We start from the raw sequence: 19058 nt of genomic DNA, 5'->3' as shown, positions 1-19058 counted from the left end.
TACACATTATTATAATGTAGGAACACTTATCATTAGTGAATATTAAGAACCAATAACTGTTTGAAACTGAGACCTTTCTGAGTTTAATATGTACTATTATAAGCGCGTTAGTTTGTGAAAGTGGATAGATGTTTGAATGTTATTATTATTTTCGATTTGAATTGTTTTAATGGAAGTTTAAATGAACGAATTTGTCATTAATATAAAAAAAAAACATAGTCACGTCTAAGTTATAGATATATTGGATGGTTATACATTAATATATAATTATAGTTTAGCAATGAAATAATTTTAAAATCGTTTTATTACACCGTGGGACTACCTAAAACGCCATATATGCACAAATTCACAAACATTAGTCTTTTTATAATTTTAGTATAGATTGGAATATGCATTTAATGTCATGAAATATTTTATATCAGTGTACGTAACGAAATCAAATTAAGTGTTTTTAACAATTGTTATATACTTGTTGGCTATTATTTTTAAAACATTTATGTAAATTATCCATTTATTTACATGATAAAATTATTTCATAATTCATGACGTTCGGAGCTATGAGAAAACAAAATTCAATAATATGTTTATTTACAAGCGAAACGTTATGAATGTGTTAATATCTTGCCAGTTATATTAGGAACTTTTTTCATAAATCCATTTGTTTCGAAACATAACGGTAAACTGTTATCAATTTCTGATTTAGCTTGCCTAAACTGTTATTAATTTTATGGTTCTTAGCGTCGAAATAATTTTAACGAGTTTTTCCATTTTAAAATATGAAATATCGGACTAAGGACTCCAAATAAATAAGATAAAGACGCTTCATCCTTCATAATCAAGCAGCCTGGTGACGGACGGGCGGATAGACAGAAAAACAGATGGACAACGAAGTCTTAGTAATAGGGTCCTATTTTGCCCTTTTATTACAGACCTCTAAAAACGAACACCACAGGACCAATAAGCAAATTATTTATATATTTCAGATGATATTTTTATCAGCCAGTAGTATGGTGCCATATTTAATTCCACGAATCTTATCCCAGTTCAAACCACAAAAATTCAAAAACAATATTTTTCGAGTTAAAATATTTTCTTCATGGCTCTGTAACATAATTTAATATGAAATTGGTCTGATAGTTTTTTCTTACCCTCACTGAAGGAGGCAGGATCCTATTTCCAAAGCCTTTGTCGTCGTAACCAAAGATCTTATCATGGTCCCAAATTTGGTCTTAATGTATCATATGTATAAGATATAAATATGGATACAAAACCTACCTAGACGACGCAGGAAAATATCGTGTATCATAATATTTTGTGGTTAAAGTCCTTTGTGTGTGAAATTAAAAAAAAAATCACCATCTAACGATGCAAAGACACATAGGACTTTAAAATACAACAGTACAACATTGTGACAGCATCTGTATAAAAAGTAACATGCATGGATAACAACTAAGCTTAGTATCCTTTTATTTGTTTTTATTAAAACTTATACAAATAACGTACAAAAGCTATGCGCTATAATATTAAAATATCTTTATTGTATGATCATGATGTAATTTTTGAAAAATGCATTACATATCAATTACTACTTCTTTAAAGTAGTAATGCATTAATTAGAAATTAAAAACCAATAATCTGAAGAAATCTTTAATTTAGATACAAACTAGAATATTCCTTTTTGATTTTCTATTAATGGTAACATTTTTATCATGAATTTAAATTGCGAAATGTTGTTGCTTTACTTTATTTGACGTCCTCAGCTCCGAATGAATACTATATGAAAAAGGGATGTCCATTTATTACCCTATTTTCTTGGACGTTTTGATTGAATATTATACATTTATAGATTTTAATCCTTCATATGAATCCGAATTTAGTATATTATAAAGACATGGATAACATAGGTGTATAAGTCATTATTGGATATCAAAATGGAGAAAAGATTACGTTAATATGATACCCATAATAGAATATCATTCACAAGAAACAAGATACATTTACATAAAGTTTGTATACAAGAAGAAATACGTATTGAATAAGATTATAATACAGTCGAATAAGAACTTAACCATTATCGTCATTTCGCTTATTCATCGTAAGTGTTTTCGTTATAAGAAGGTATTGTCAAGACTAATCCAAAAGGGTTGTTGATTGTTGCAAAACTTTATTAATACGCACATATAATATGTACAATACAATATAATAAATTATAGACGTATGTTGGACATGAGTCTGGTTACTTGCGCAAAATCGAAATACATTGTATCCAAAGCATACGTGCGTTTTTCAAATCTATTCCCACTTATAAGAACATTGAATAAATAGCCAGCGGTCAGCCCTAGCTTTACCCTTAGTAAGTTTTTATCACCACAAGAACCTTCCTTGTGCTTTAAAAACAACATTTAGCAAATTATCGACTCGTTCTTGAATTTTTCGCTTAGCAACACATTTGGCGAATAATTTTGATATATCAATATAGATAAAATCTTAGTCACTAAAATGTCATTCTGATCTCATAATACGTTAAAATATGTGAATGTAATGTTGTACTGAAGAAAAATTAACGAAGTTACAATATATTCTATTATACATTACTGAACTGTCATAGCTATAAATAAGTAACTCATGAAAACTACTTCCATACAAATTTTACATCGGTGCCTCGTGTTTATTTTTTGCTACGGATTATTATAAAAATAATCCATATATAGAGTGATCCTTTCTAATATTATAAGTGCTAAAATATGTTTTTTGTATGTCTTTCTTTCATGCCGCTACACACATATAGACTTACATGATATGATTTTTGAGTTTTAAGGTAGCTAGGTTCCTACCTGGCTAGAGAACTTAGGCTACTTTTTTCGTGGTAAAACATATTATTCCCACGAGGCTTTCCTTTGACAAAGCGGAGGAGACGCGTACTATATAGTATATTTATTTTACGATAAGCTATTAAGTATTTCAGATTACACCTCAACTAAGAACAAGGTCACTCGTAGTATTCCGTAAGAAGCATAAGACTAATTAATGATGCGTCTGTACAAAAAGTAAATATCTACCAACTATAACAAATTATTTAGGTATAAGGGTTAAGTCATCTTCTTATAAAATGGGTCCAATAGTAATTAATCAGATTGCTACTAGAGAGTTATTACGTATTTCTATGTAGAATGCGGAAAATGTACACAGTAATAAAGTGTTTATGGTCAATATTCATTATGAGTTATATTTTAAGATCAGCTCATCCAAAAACTTAATGTACCAAGTAAATTTTTTTTCCTCCAATGTTCTTACAATTTTTGAAAGTTCAGACTCAATTTATTTAATCAACTTCGATAAGAAGTGCTTTAGATAGTTATACCAGAAAATTCTCCTGAGGTTCGTAAGAGACAAAATTCCATGGATATTCTATTAATTCATTGATACATAAGTAGGCTCAATACATTTATAACAAAATTCTTAAGTTTAGTCGTAATTAATCAAAATTATAACTTTTATCGTTCGAGCGTATACGTAAATCAATACAGGTTTTTTTTTACTTAAAAGCCGGAAAATAAACATTTCTATTCGATGTATCATAACAGTATATTACAAATTTCGATGTGGATCTCTAACACTAAAATGACATAAATTAATTTAATGTATATTTCTTTTGTGGTACAAATATCATTACTATATCTACTTCCCTACCAGACAGGAGAATGCCATAGAGCATGCCACTATGAAAGTAACTAAATTGTCCAATCTATCTGTATAAATATCAGTGAGAAACCGAATTTTTCGTGTTGCCTATGCAGTTAAACTGAGCTTTGTAACGGTGGTGTTAATATTGGTCCTCCACTGTCATTTTCTCATCTAATTTTATCTTCAGGAATATAGTGGATTTTGTTGGGTTTAACCTCCCAGTTTAAGGGAATATCTATTATATTTTATTTTTTACGTCCGGAAAAACACATTGAATACAATTTGTTTTCTTCGCATCTTTTAATAAATCTGTAAATCAGTTAGATGTGTGTAAGAGAGCAATGATCAATTCGTCGACTTATGGTTCATATTTATCCACATTAAATAAAATAAGGTAGTCATCATCTGCAAACCGAATTTTTCAGGATATTTTCGTTTTTATTTTGCTATTTTTTACAAATTTTGTATCAACGTTTATTGCTTGTACCTAAATTAATATCACAAAGGATGTAAATCGCCAAAACAAATTACACATGAGAAATAGACAAAATTATTTTTAAATGTGTATGGTGGTAAGGTACTAATTAAATTTCACTGTTCAATAATTTATTTGAAGAACGTCAATAAGAATGTTCAAAATAATGAAATGCCGTTAATTAGTGTTTAATCTACTTACTTATTAATTTTAATGTCGCCGTTAGTGTTAATTATATCTACTCAAAATAGCGTTAATCTTATAATCCATTACTCACGCAGCGGGCACAAAATAATTATCATTTCAGTTTGATTTAGGAATGAATACGAATGTTCGTATTAGTTATGTATTAAGCAATTATCATAGCGTGCTTTGTTATCTTCCATTTGTACGTAATTGACAGACACAATGTATTTGTGAAAACAACATTTCGATTTAAGCCTACAAAGGTCTCTCATCTTGACTAATTATTTTTCCTTTCATCTTTGGTAACTGGTAAAGTGATTTGACAAAAGCCGTTGCTATAAGCCGAAAACAAAGCGTCCCAAAAGAAAATTGTGAGTTCCAAACGAAGGCATCATTGGAGTAATTTTCTTTGTTGTTCCTAGTGTGTTCTTCCGACATTATCATTGGTTTCATTATCTAGTTACGAAATAATTGATTGAATGTAGTTTGATGAATCATTGTTTATAGATTTTGAAATTAAAAGTACTGTCCACTTTTTTATTATGAATAATCGTTTATTTTTTTTACATTCATTTTCAGTAAATGCATCTGCGAAACATTTATGTTTTATTCAATAGTAAGACGTTTAAAAGTACACGTTTTTTTATTAAAATAAAATTGGCTGTCGCTGACAAGTTGTGTGTTATTTCACTAATACTGTGCTTTTATAGTATTACAATTTGGAAAAAAATTATATACTTACAAAATTTTATCTAAAACTATTTCCAAATATTGTCAATGTCACCACCATACTTATGAATGTAACAACTATTTATAAACTGTTATACAACATCATTACAAATACACGTCATTCACGGTACCGGTATGAAAACTTTTCGTAGCGCTACGTGGGGGTACCTGGCAGAGAAAACGTCCGCCCAGAATCGCGGGGCGCGTCGCACTGAAGCTTTGAGCTCATTCCCTCTTGACAAGACAATCTTTGCCTGTATACAGTGGCCCTCAACAGATAACAGCAACTTGTGAGCTTTCACACGGATAACAGTCGTATAACGGGAGTTTTGTCTCACGTTTTTAACGGCGCGACGTAAGTTTTTCAATACTGTCATATGTAGAATTTAATACTGCTTTGCCTTAAAATATAGTGTAAAACATTTAATTTAATTATTTTCTGTATAAAATTATTCAAGGGTATTTCGTTTAACGTATATCCCAGATATATACGCATATATTTCGTTTCTTTATAATCTTGGAATATGTGACCATTATGAAGTTCGTGGTGATACATGGTTGTAGTACTTATTACACTTATACACTCAGTTGGGGTTTGTCGCCATCAAGTCTATTATATGTTACCGAAATGTAAAAGGTAGATATTCATAAGTTATCGACCTCGTAGACTAATGGTATGGTATTGTTGTATTAGCATCTATTAATATATTATTTTAATTGCCATAGATTTTGTTATTGTGTTAAACTCAACGACAAAGTTTACTTAAAATGTATGTACTATATTTTTATACAAATTTATTATTATATTATTTTCTTTTCTGTACGTATTAAGAATATGATGGATTGGAAATGTTATCAAATAAAACAAAGGATCATGCAAATCAAAATTGTCTTGGATATTTGGAAATTGTTTACTCGTATTTGTCAACAAGGAAACATACAAATATCGATACTATTCTAATGTGATTTTCATATATATGCTAGCTGACCCGGTAAACATTGTTCTGCCTTACTTTAGGGGTTTGAAAAATAGATTTTGGCCGATTCTCCGACTTACCCAATTTGCACACAAAATTTCATAAGAATTGGTCCAGTCTTTTCGGAGGAGTAGGGTAACTCACATAGTGACGCGAGAATTTTATATATTATTTTATAAGGTGTACTTATTTTACTTTTTTTATCAATCTTATATATTCTAAACTTATCTTTTAGGTAAGGGAAAGAGAAGTTAAGGCTCACCAACAACTTGTCCCTGGAGAAATACTGTATTTGTTGTGACAGTTGTGTCGGAACGTCATAAAATATTATTTGTGTATTCTGTGAAATTGTATTCAATGGAAATATTCCTTGTGAATCCCATTTTTACCAGGGAGACATACATGATGTTATATCGCTTAGAATCCATTTTCAATTTCAAAATATCCTCTTACTAGAAGTCTCTAATTTTTTCGGTGTTCTTTGAAATACGATTATTTCCCTCAAGCATGCATAAAAACAGTGAAATCACAAACAAGATAACATTCGGTAGGTCTTCCACAGCGGGAATCTCATTTTCAATATGTTTTTATAACTTTCAGTGAGGAAATGAGGTGGTGCTCCCGGCGCTCGGCGGCGGCATTGTCATCATAAACCAACCGAGGCCTCCTTCATAAATCCCTTCCAAATGTACCTTTATACGCATTATGCCATAACAACGAGTTTTCTTTTTTGCTCCACAACGCTTTTAAATCCAACAAATAAGTCGTATCTCTATCCGTTTACTGGTGTTTGCTTATCATATTATTACAGCGCTACTTTTTGTAATTCTTTGCCATTTCGCTGGGAAGACTTTTTAAGTTAACGAATGCTTTCCACGATAAATACATGTGTACATTACCCAAAATATTTTGTCTTTACATAAATATGAGTTTGATTTTCATGTAGTTTGTTTTTTTCTATTATTCTCTTAGACTTGCTAGTTTTAGATTAAAACATCTGAAAATTTTGAACATAGAAAGGTATAAAGTATAAACACATGCACATTAACACTAATGTTTATTCAAAATTTTCCAATCGTAAATTTTAAATTTTATAATATAAATAGTTAAATTAAGATGTTAAATTCACCAGCCGTTATTATCTAGCGAGAAATTCAGCAAGTCTAAATAAGAAGAATGGATGTTATTTTAAGCATTTGTTGGCACCGATCGCATCTTCGCAGTCTCAACATAATAACCTCATGTTGACACTGCTGCCCCCGTACGGCCCGAAGCACTCCACAAGCAATAAGACAGTAATAAATGTTCAGATCCAAAGACTAAAAAGGAATATAATAAGTAGATATTGTGGATCGGTACTTGCGAGTTCAATATTGCTTTTCATGATAGAACTTTGTGGACCCTATCTCTTTACTTTTACAACTTGACATTATGAGGTTATTTGCTACATGAACATAGAGTCGCTATAAGTGTTGCAAGATGTAATATTATTTGAGATGCATTAAGGCGGTGTGTTTTATTCGATGCAATGCTGTGCCACGCCGTAGCGCGCTCTCGCTGTTGTTACTACGTAAATATTTACTTAAGTTTCTGTTGAAATTTAATATTCGAAAATATGAAATGTTGCAAAAACGATATCGCTGAAAAATACGTCTCTCGATAACTTGTTTTATTGTATCTCCTATAGGAGATTATTTATGAATTCTTGATATATCAAGAAATAATAATTATTAGAAGAAAATCCAAAGGCAATAATAACTATTTTACCTTACAACAAGCTAACATGAAATGTTACTCGAAATGCATAAAAATGATATTATAAAATATTATTCACTAACAAATGACGTTCTATATTATACCAATTAATATTACGGCAGTATCAATGCACTCTCGTTTTCGATACTACCGTTGATACCTCTCGATATTCATCAGTGGATTGATTTATTTAGCGTGTGCACTACACTATACTCTATTAAAGTAATCTATTTTATTTTGCGTCTCAATGGTTAAGTATTGCACAAGGGTAAATTCTATTTCTGAATATTGATTTTAATGGGCTTTCAGGTTGGATGACTCCTATGAAAGGAAAGAAAAAATCACATCCTACGACACCTACTTACTGCTGCATAGTTTTTAAAATATTTTTCACAAAAGCTATAGCAACTGAAGTGAAAGAATATCATAATTCTAGAAAAAGAGTTTCTACCCACTTCTTTTGAGTAGTTTAAAATATGAGATGCCAGTAATAATAATTTACTTTTTTATTCAAAACAATGGCAAACTTTGATACAAGCCCTCTTAGAGGTTTCGAGACGAGCATAAATAATTGATTGAAGTTTTAACGATTGGGAGATATGCAGAATCATTTCAAAGGCGATGGATTATCCATATTAACTCAAATCTCTGAACAAAAGTTATTGCATATAATCAAAAATGATTTCATTTTTAGATTGTTACTTTTTAAACCCCACTTTAATGTCGAATAATTACTTCGTTGGGTTTCCGTTTAGTCAGTTTTATTGGAACGCTTTATTGAAAATTTTCTTCCAAATAAAGAAACTTTTTTGTAATATCGGCGCTCTGTTTAGTCAAATGACTTCTTGGTTAATGTAATAAGGCGAAGCTTTTTTGTTAATCCATTGATTATTTCGGGGTAAATATTGTCAAAATAAGGGTTATACGTCTAATAATATCTTAATTCCTAAAGGTTGACCGGTAACTCCGGAAATCGGCAGCTGTCCTTTGTCAGCCCGAAAAGCTTTCTCAAATAAAATGTCGACCCATTGCCGTAAATTCTCAGCCATCGTGGATGTCTTGAGCTTGTCTTATTTATTTTATTTTCACATTTATGTCATTTGCAGCTTTATCCGTATTAAAAAAATTATTTAATAAAATAATAGGTTGATGTCCGTTTTCTTTCATATTTATTATTATCCTCATTTACGGTGATTATGTAATATGGATGAAAAAGTCTTATTATTTTATAAGATATTTTTGTAATTTCTTCATTCTAAAACTTGCTCTAGAAATCTTTCACCACCAACGTGAAATAAGCACTGGTTTCATTTGAGAAACAAATGAACAATATATCACCTATCGACGCTTTTAATATAAATGTAACTTTCATTCATTTCAACTGCTTGTGTGACGTATTTTTTAAAGCTACCTAGAAATCCAGCACTATCTGCGTCATACTTTAGACGTGTTGGTTCGGTAAGCTTTATTCCGCAGCCTAACAGGTGAGGTACCATTCGAAACGGAAGGCGTTAAGGTAAAACGTTTCTAGTGCTTTTTTGTCAGTTAATGGAAGTTCTTTGTACGTACATTCGAGCGGACGAGCGGGTACGACTTGGAATCGGATTAGCGTTATCGAGCATAGACCGTGATAGAATCGCCCGAGTATTATCTCTAGCAGACTTTTAGGCTTCGTTTTGTCCCGACCGTACTTATACGTCATTAAAGTTTGCTAGTCTTATATGGAATTTTGTGAAGCCTGGATTTTTCCCCAAAATTTTTTGGCATATTCGAGGTCTAATAAAAATAGCTAAAATATGAGCAACGTATCATCACGTGAAGTGTGTTATTATTTTATGCGAGCTTCAAGATAATCTCAACATCAAGGAATCGATTTCATAAATAACTATAGACGTTGATGGAAATATTAAATGGGGATTCATTAGTCGTACTTTATACATTTATGCTTTTTTAAGAAATACACTTGATATTTCTTTGTTAAATAGAAGTAACATAAAATGAAAGTGCAAATAACAATTCAGAGCATGAAACACAGTGCTTGACTTAAGTTGTATATTTAAAGATAAACGGAGATGATTAAAGTCAATAATCGATCCAAAATATAAAAGTAACACTGCTAACATATGCACATCAATTACTGAGCTTATCTTAGTGATATATCCGACATCCAACTATTAGTTAAAGCAACGTGTTCAGCAAGCCGGAAATGATATCTCAGTATAGATTGGCCGATATCTCTCGGCGGATAGATAGCCGCAATGCACAATGTAACGAGCTTGCTATAATTGCTTAATAATGAAAAATAGAAATCCATGAGCGAGGGAAATAGTACACTACACTCTTTATTGAATCATCTTAATTTCATTCCTTTCTATATTTAAGTGAGGGAAGGTAACCATTTTTAATAATTCTATTTTGTAAGTTTTTCAATTTTAGATGTCTTCAAAAAATTGTTATTGAACGAATTATATATTTCAGCTAGATGATGAGATGTCCAATTAAACGTAAAATTTCTTGATGATCTTCGTATAATATTCATAGTAACATGCTAATGCATCTAAAGTGCATTCGTAAGTAATTCTAAAGACGAGAGAATATAAAGTAAGGACCGTGTGGGTTCTAAGATAACGGAGTGGGTGGTACTAATACTGAGCCTAAGATATGTCGTGATGCAAATACCATTCCATGTCCTATGCTAATTGCTTAGTGTAGATATATACTTAGTTGTATAGTCCTGAAATAATATTCCTTTTTTAAACATTAATTTTCATTAATTAACAAAATGATGTATTACACATCATTTCGTTAATATATTGTATTTATTGAGTTACAATTTTATAAATTAATTTTTTCTTGTTACTAAAACACTAGAGATGTTTATTATTTACGGTGAAGGAAGAAAACTTCGTGAAGAAACAGGAATATTGAAAAATAAAAAGTTCGTTTAAACCTCAATATAAAACCTCTACCAACCTACACATGACAACCTCATAGCAAGCCTGTATGTATGTGTAGAAACAAGTACCAGCTGATGATGGTGAATTGATATCAATCTTGTGAAATGTAAGCCTCTCCTGACGTTTTGTTATTCTGTGCACAATAAAAAATAGCAATAAAGTGAATTAAGCCTGGCACGATGTTGTGCGGAGATGCTAAGGGAAATCCAACTAAGATAGATGACGTCATTTTACCCTTCATTAACCCATTTATTTTCGCATAGCAGCCAAAGTAGTTCATGAAGCCGAAGGTGAAGCAAGTCTTGACTAAGTTTCTGCCTAACTTTTTTAAAAGTTTTATGAAAGATTCCCAGAAATGTCTGTGTCGAGCCTTTTATCGTATGATTTCGGAATATAATTAACTCACGGTACATTATTCTTGCTAAAGTGTTCGTAGAGCGTAGTTCAAAAACGGCGGCGAAAACTCGATAGGGGCCATGATTTTATGGCCATAAAGAAAATTATATTTTCTCATCACGCTGCCAGCCAGTGTTTTGAATGAAATTGTTTACGACTATGATGAAAAATATGAAAGTGTTCTCTTTATCATTCTGTCAAGGATTGGAATTTTATTTCAGTACGTTAATTTCGCCATAATTGTATCTAATTTATATGAACTCTTCGAAAAATCCTAAAAATTCCTGTAAGATTATTCAACATCATGGCTACACGACATATAATATTATAGTATAGTGCAAGTCGACCTTTAATTATCTATAAGGCTCTTTGATCTTCAACATTTAATATATAGCGATACATGTGGATATCACGTTTACAAGGAGCGGGCAGTTGAGTGCGCTCGGGATGTGCCTTTTACTGAATGAACGTTTTGAGAGCACTCAAAGCAGAGAGCTGTCCGATTTGGGAAATCACGTTACAGACATGTATGGAACTTCATACAGTTATTTTATTATTATTTTCATGCTTGTGTATTCGATTACAGATGGACCTGTTAACTTCGGCGTTTAATATTTATTAATTGTTATTAAACTTCATTTACTGAAACTATCAATACCATAAATTAATCTTAAAGCTAAATAAGTTTGGTGAGGCAAAAAAATGTTTCCTACAGTGATGTCGTCTGTAATTTGCATAAATAATAATCAGAATACATATTTTTTCCATATACTAAAGAGCTAAGTAACAAGTCATGTTCTGAAAAGTGATTGATTTTGAAAAATCTTACCTTAAATAAATAAAACGGGCATCGTTATTTTCCTCTGCCACAAAACTAGTGATGCATTATATGAGTGGATCGGACGTGGAATGTGGGAGGATATGTCAGAGTTAAATTTTACCACAATTTTGATATTTGCACTTTGATTGAGATATTTCGGTTTATTAACGTTGTAACTTGCATTAGTACAATGTAATTTTATTCATAACATTCCACCGTGGTACAGTGGCTTAAAGCTCTTAAAGAAGAAGAATAAAAAAAATACATTAATGGTCGTGCAGAATGCGCTTTTATTAAGTTTGATGTCGCATAAAGATAATATAGGTCACATTTACGTCATAAGTGAGCCGAGTACATCCCACAACTAGGCCATTAGATTTTCTTTTGACATTTCATCCACGTGACCATTAAATGTCACTCAGGGCTTTATAGGTAATGCGGGTAGTGTGTGTTAAATGCGAGTTTATTTTGCGATAACCCTTAAAAGGTTTCTTGTACCTTATAAATGTGAATTTTCAACACATCACTGCCTACGTACGTGACAGATTTATTTTGATACATATTTTAATGTTTCGGGTCGAATTAGGCATTAAGTTAATTGGCAAGTAACAAATGTAGCCACGCCTTAAGCGATGGCGTTCCTTATCTTTCTTCTGAGAGTATTAGTGGCACTACGGGCTATTTAATGCCACGGCGTGATTTCTGCACATCAGGGACTACAGATGCCATCGAGGTAAGTAGATAATGAATAGACCTACCCATAGTAATAAACCGTAAAGAACAAAGGCTAGTTTTGTATAAGGTCTGGATTTGACTTTTATTTTTCATATCAAAAAAAAACTATAGAAAGATTGGTTTGTACTTATGTTGCAAATATTATCCCGATTGAATATCACGTCGAAATAGGCACGATTTTTTTTATTATAAAGTCAACAATACTGTTGAGCTCAGAATAAAGAAGTACCTTTACCCGACTGCGGCGTAGCATAGGTGTGATTGGCGAGAAGCGAGGAGATGATTACCAAAAAATAGACATCCTCTGATATAAATCGATACATTGTCAATAAACAAAAGACTCGGTTTTTTCTGGCTTGACCACTTTTAAAGCTGAAGAGAGTTTGTCGTTAGATACCTTTAACTGTGTTTCAGTTTTTAATTACTTTAATTTTATTTATTTTATTATTTATTATTTTTTTTTTTTTATGTTACAGTCGGCAATTGAGCTGGTGGGACGCCTGATGGTAAGCGCTACCACCGCCCATGAACATTTGGAGAGGCATAAGGTCCCTTGCAGACCTTACGCCTCTACAAATGGATTGCCGACTTTTTGGGAAGGGATTAAGAAAGGATTGGCGACTGGAATAAAGGAAAGGACTGGGAAGGGTAAGGAAAAGGATATGGGCCTCCGGCTCCCCCACTCACCGAACGAAACACAGCAGAATGCTATTTCACGCCGGTCTTCTGTGGGGGTGTGGTACTTCCCCGGTGCGAGCTGGCCCAATTCGTGCCGAAGCGTGCTCGACTACCACATACAGATCGTTGTCAATTCGTGTAATGAGTCGTAAATAAGTGCTTTCTAGTGCATTCTGTAACAATTATTAAAAAAAAATGGAAACTGTTACAAAAATAAACATAAACAATTAGCTTTAAGACTTTAAAAATAAGAGTTTTTTTCGTATATATAAGGAATATTCCGTCGTCATCGCTTTATCGTCTGGTATGATTGGCCGACCTTCTTTGTTGCTTATTTTTATCTTTAAGCCTTATATTTTTAGTACATTCAGGTTGTTAATTATGTTTTTTCATATTTAATACTAATAATTAGCATCATTTGATAAAAAGGCGTATTTATCAATTGCATCGAGTACCAATTCATCGAAACAATAGATTTAATCGACCGTATTATGACAGTCGTTAGTGAGCCATGTCACGAGGAGGTCTGCAAACTCCATGTATGGAATTTGGAATGTATTCCTCTGATACGATTCACAATATAATATGCTTAGCACGCCTAATGTTTGCTGCTATTAAATTGTGTTTAATTTACGATGTGGCCGAAAATCATTGCGTACGCTTTTCGATTTCTAAACATAAAACTTTTAATATAAAACAGAAAGTAGCTTAGAAATAAGGGACATTTACACTACTAAAAGATTAAAACTCTGGACTAGAAAGACTAGGTAACTACAAACGAAGAAGCCAGTATTAAGTTTGAAGAGGTTTAAACTTTACAAGGTGTATCGACCCGTAACTCTTAAGTCGTGAGGACGTCTTATAAAAAGAGAGATACGGTCCGGAACAAACAAACGTATTGCAGTGACTTTGGTACAATATAGTACATATACATTGGACGCTGGTACATTGCGGATATTTCCAGATAATAAATGATTGGATGTGTCGTAAGCTCGCTGCTAGATTTAAAACTCTTATCAGCTATCGTGATCACATACCGGCCCGTGAAATGAATGAATCATTTACGTTTACACTTAATTAAAAATACTACGAACATATTAGTTAAATTGAATACACTACAATGATTTTGAATTCTGAACCCATTTTTGCATTGTTCGAGGTTAAAGTTTAACAAACGCGTTTACAAAACACAGTACATATTGTTTTACTTGGAAATAAATAGATGGACTGATGAAATTTGAAATAAAAAAGTTTGGATAACATGGTTTTACTTTAATTTCCACGTCAGTTCAGGTTGTGAATTTTTACAGATTTAAAAATAAAAACGGGCATTTTTTCTAAACGAGCCTCGTCAAATGTTATTGTTCGTAGTTCCGAAAGGTTTAATAGTAGACGCGTTTACTCTGATGTTGAAATAGCCCAGAGTTCCCATACATATAATATTGACTTATTGAACAAAGCACATGCACAACATCTCATTGGTTTTTCTGCTTTATTTTCAAATTGTTTCCGCTATATGCTGAGGAATTTTTATAATATATAAATTTGCGAATTATTTTTTGCCGTCTACACAACTGATATAAGTATATCAATTTATGATAAATATTATAGATAAAAAAAATATCTTCGCTTCATAATAAGACATTTTGCATTATTTATCAAATGCTTGTCGTTATTCACAATTTTTTTACAGAAAAACATCACCTATCTCCCTATTTCAACAAATTATAGAATAGATAATATAAAAATGAATTTAATACAACTAATCCATCTGATCCTATACATTCATTTTCTGTAATGTAAATCTTTTTTAATATTATTAAGGATTAAGAATAAATCCAGTCTTATCATAATATACCCATTATTGTCATAGTATATAACTGTGCCAATAAAAAGTGTTTCTAATTGTACCAATTCTCGGTATGCAATTGCAAATATTAGTCGCCACGGACTCCGCACGTAGCTGCCCAGCTGGAAGGTATTAAAACGATAAATATTCATTATGAACTTGCGTTAATTTCGTATTCCACTATTTTATTATTCTACAAATTTAAGCTTTACTTTGAATATAAACTTTTGCTACTTAATCCGATAAAACGACGTTTGTATTCGGTCATAAATAACCAGTTTAAATGTATTTTAGTGAGTAGAGACCGTCGGGTTAATTTAGCCGTAGTATAGGTATCTCATTATTTTGCACGTTTTCAGTGATATCCTTATTACTTTTTAACAAAGGTGGTTTAAATTAACACAATGTTTAAATAATGGATTACAATAAAGAGCTTGAAAATGTTATAAGAAATGATTAAACTTATCATAAGTTTGTTTCTTATTTTATAAATTAGAAAATATTATATACTTATATAAGTGTAACGAATTTGTCCGATAAACGCAAGCTTAAACTTTTTCTATTAAAAAGGAGGAAGTTAATTATTTATTAAATAGTACTGACTTAAAGCAAAACCTTCTTTGAAAGTTTAGTTTTTCCGTAATAATTCGGTTTTAAAGTGTAATTTAGATATTAATAGGATTCTTGGTACGCGAATTACATTATGTTTGTTAAGATGGTTTTCAGTTTACCCTAATCACTTCTATTAATTTGAAGCACCCCAAAGTCAATTTATTATAACGTCAAAGGGTCAAATTATTCGCTTAACTGAGGGCAAAGTTTCGACTAAATGTCATATTACATTAACAAATTTGAGTGAGCGATTACGAATAGTTTTAAAAGGAAAGTGAGTTATTTAATATTGAATGAATGCATGAAGATATCTTATTGAGTATTTTAAATAGAAATATAAATAAAATCATGTTTGTTCAGTCCTTACAACATCATAATGTTAAGATTATTAAATATTCAATTATTGATGGTAACGACGCTTTTTCAGGGTATGAGGGATTCCCAAAGAAGATATAGAAATTGGTAATTTTAATAGGTTTTGGTAACATTACAGAATTATTTTAAGTAAGAATAATTAATCAATGAGAGATTCAAGTTGAAATTCATATCACCTTACAAGTATATTATCCACGAGTTCTGTTTTGGTAAACTGATATTGTTGTTTTATCTCAAGATCTCATCACGTTCTATAGTCGTCTGATATGATATTTTGATGGATATGTACAATGCAGTTGTAGACATTTTCTCGGAGAATCTATTTATACTCAGACTTATAAATAAAAAGAGAAAATGTAAAGCCAAACTATCACTTTCAATGCAAGTCAAATGTAATCTGCACTAAGCATAAGCTTTACTAAAGAGCGGCGAAAATTGCCTCTCTGTTGCTGCATCGTTGAGAATACTTGCAAGTTTCGAATATTTGAAATACTAGCTGCACCCCGCGGTTTCACCCGCGAAAATCAGTATCCCGTAGGAATATCGGGATAAAAAGTTGCCTGTATGTTATTCCAGTTGTCCAGCTATCTACGTACCAAATTTCATTGCAATCGGATCAGTAGTATTTGCTTGAAAGAGCAACAAACACACACACATCCTTACAAACTTTCGCATTTATAATATTTGTAGGATGGATGAAAAAAGATTCGTCCATACTTATAAGTGTAAGAAGTAATTGTAATCTTTAAAAACAGTAATTCGTCAGGTTTTCATCTGAAAGTAAACACAATATCAGTATGTTGTTTTGCCTCATTTTTTGGTCTAAAAGAGTAAATCAAACAGGATAGTCACAATTTCCCTGTTAAGCTCTTACACCGTATGAATTATCGAATGTGATTGAGTTATTATTATAGCTAGAAACTTAATTATTTATTTTTAAAGGTATATACCTTAAATCGGACTGTCTAAATTATTGCTCAATATTAATAGCAGCCTACATTTTGCTCCGACTGCTTCAACAAATTTCTTTTAAATCGTTATAAAAAATGCAACATTCGACTTTTATATCACTGTTTACATTCTTTGTAATAAAAAAAAAACTTGTGCAAAAAAATACTAGTTTTAAAATTAACTCTGCCGTTTATTCATACTTAATCAAATGAACGTTAACTATTCATCTTATAGAAAAATATACTCGCGACATTACTTTTATTGCGATTGTCGTTCACGAAATAGCTGTAGTTACAATGAACTTAGTGGGATTATTGAAACTTTACGATAGTTTGTAAATCTTTCCCTACTTTGATACGTGGCTTTCTACTAACTTTCCTGCTTGTATCGAAAACTTTATCGTGATGACTATTAGTGAATTTTGCCGATTTTTGCCAAGTTCCAAATCTAATAATGACTATTCATGCGCATCTACTATCATATACACTACTTATATATATATGTCACTACATCAATAATTTTCCTGCAATAATTTGTATATACGATGATAGTTTTTATATCTAATTACGTAAATAAAATCTGCAACAGATACCTTTCTATCAAAAGGCGTTTTAAACCCTATTACTAGATTTCACTGTCACTGTCTGTTCGTCCGTCTGTCACTTGGCTATATCACATTGACCATAACAGCTAAGTAATTAAATCTTTCACAGATAATGTATGTGATGTGATGTACAACAAAATAAGTTTTAAATGCTTATTTATTTATTCTTATACGATTGATTTATTATTTGAAAGTATATGAGTATTTATAAAGCATATATAAATAGCGTTATAACTCATTTATCAATTGTTAAATAAGCACAATCCTGACATAAATTAATGATTGAAAACACTTTTTTGCACCAAAATAAAAAGAAGCAATACTATTAGACATATATAAGAATGTTATGCACAAAATAGTGGACTTATCACTAAAATAGCGATCTCTTCCAGGCAACTCTAAAATTATGTTTAAGGAAGACTTTTATTACTGCAGCTTATTTTCATAGAAATATAACTGGTGTACTTAATATTTAATGTGCAATAAGAAATGGTTTTATTTAATCACAGATTTATATGTAAAGTGGACTTAGCAAGGATTAAGCGCTTCAATTAAGTTATACAAATGATATTATGGTTGAAATAAAACCTACTTGTACGTATAATATAACTTTACGACGGAAGCAAAAGTTGAATACCCAAAAGGTTAATCTAATTTACATAATGTCTCAGGTATTATTACTACAATTAGTAGTCGAGTGTCACTTTCACTATATTTGAATTAAGTATGATGAATATGGCTGTGCTATTCACTCTGCATTTCATGCAAACGGGAACAGGGTAGCATCAGATATTTTAGTTGCCAAAACTGTCATGCGTAGTTATAGACATAGTATGGAGTGGTCGTGGCGGTATATCAAAACGAATGTACCGATAACTTGGTCATTGCAACATGTCAACGGATGTTGTTACAGCACCAGATCGATGTCTTTGTGTTGCCGGTTGATGGACTGATAGAATGTCAGTCAAAGTACGTCCGCTATCATACAGCTATATTATGTTCATACTCGCAGTTCGAATTCAATTTCCGCAGGTATTGTATCTGTGTGAAACGAGAATTTAAATCCATGATACATGGATACGTATCGGTTCCTATTATTTGATATTAGCTAGAATAACAATCTTTTTACACTAGGTAATAAGTACAAAATAGCAGAATGAAGAGGGGAATCTATTTTATAAGACATTTAATTACAGTACCTGGATGACCGAGCTTTGCTCGGTATTTTTTTTTTTGTTTTAACTATAATTATTCGCCAAAAAATAGTATTATTAT

General features: G+C 31.5%; 1 protein-coding gene across 1 annotated transcript in view; it reads right to left on the bottom strand.

Moving 5' to 3' along the window:
* LOC119829546 (lachesin-like) overlaps positions 1-5281 on the bottom strand; it is a 44108-nt gene extending 38827 nt beyond the window's left edge. The window contains exon 1 of the mRNA XM_038352107.1: positions 5088-5281. The gene's annotated coding sequence lies outside the window, so the exon portion shown is untranslated. The remainder of the gene's footprint in view (positions 1-5087) is intronic.
* Between the last annotated feature and the right edge of the window lie 13777 nt (positions 5282-19058).

The sequence above is a fragment of the Zerene cesonia genome, chromosome 10 (assembly GCF_012273895.1).
Source record: "Zerene cesonia ecotype Mississippi chromosome 10, Zerene_cesonia_1.1, whole genome shotgun sequence".
NCBI lineage: Eukaryota > Metazoa > Arthropoda > Insecta > Lepidoptera > Pieridae > Zerene > Zerene cesonia.
This window is presented reverse-complemented; position numbering and strand designations above follow the sequence as displayed.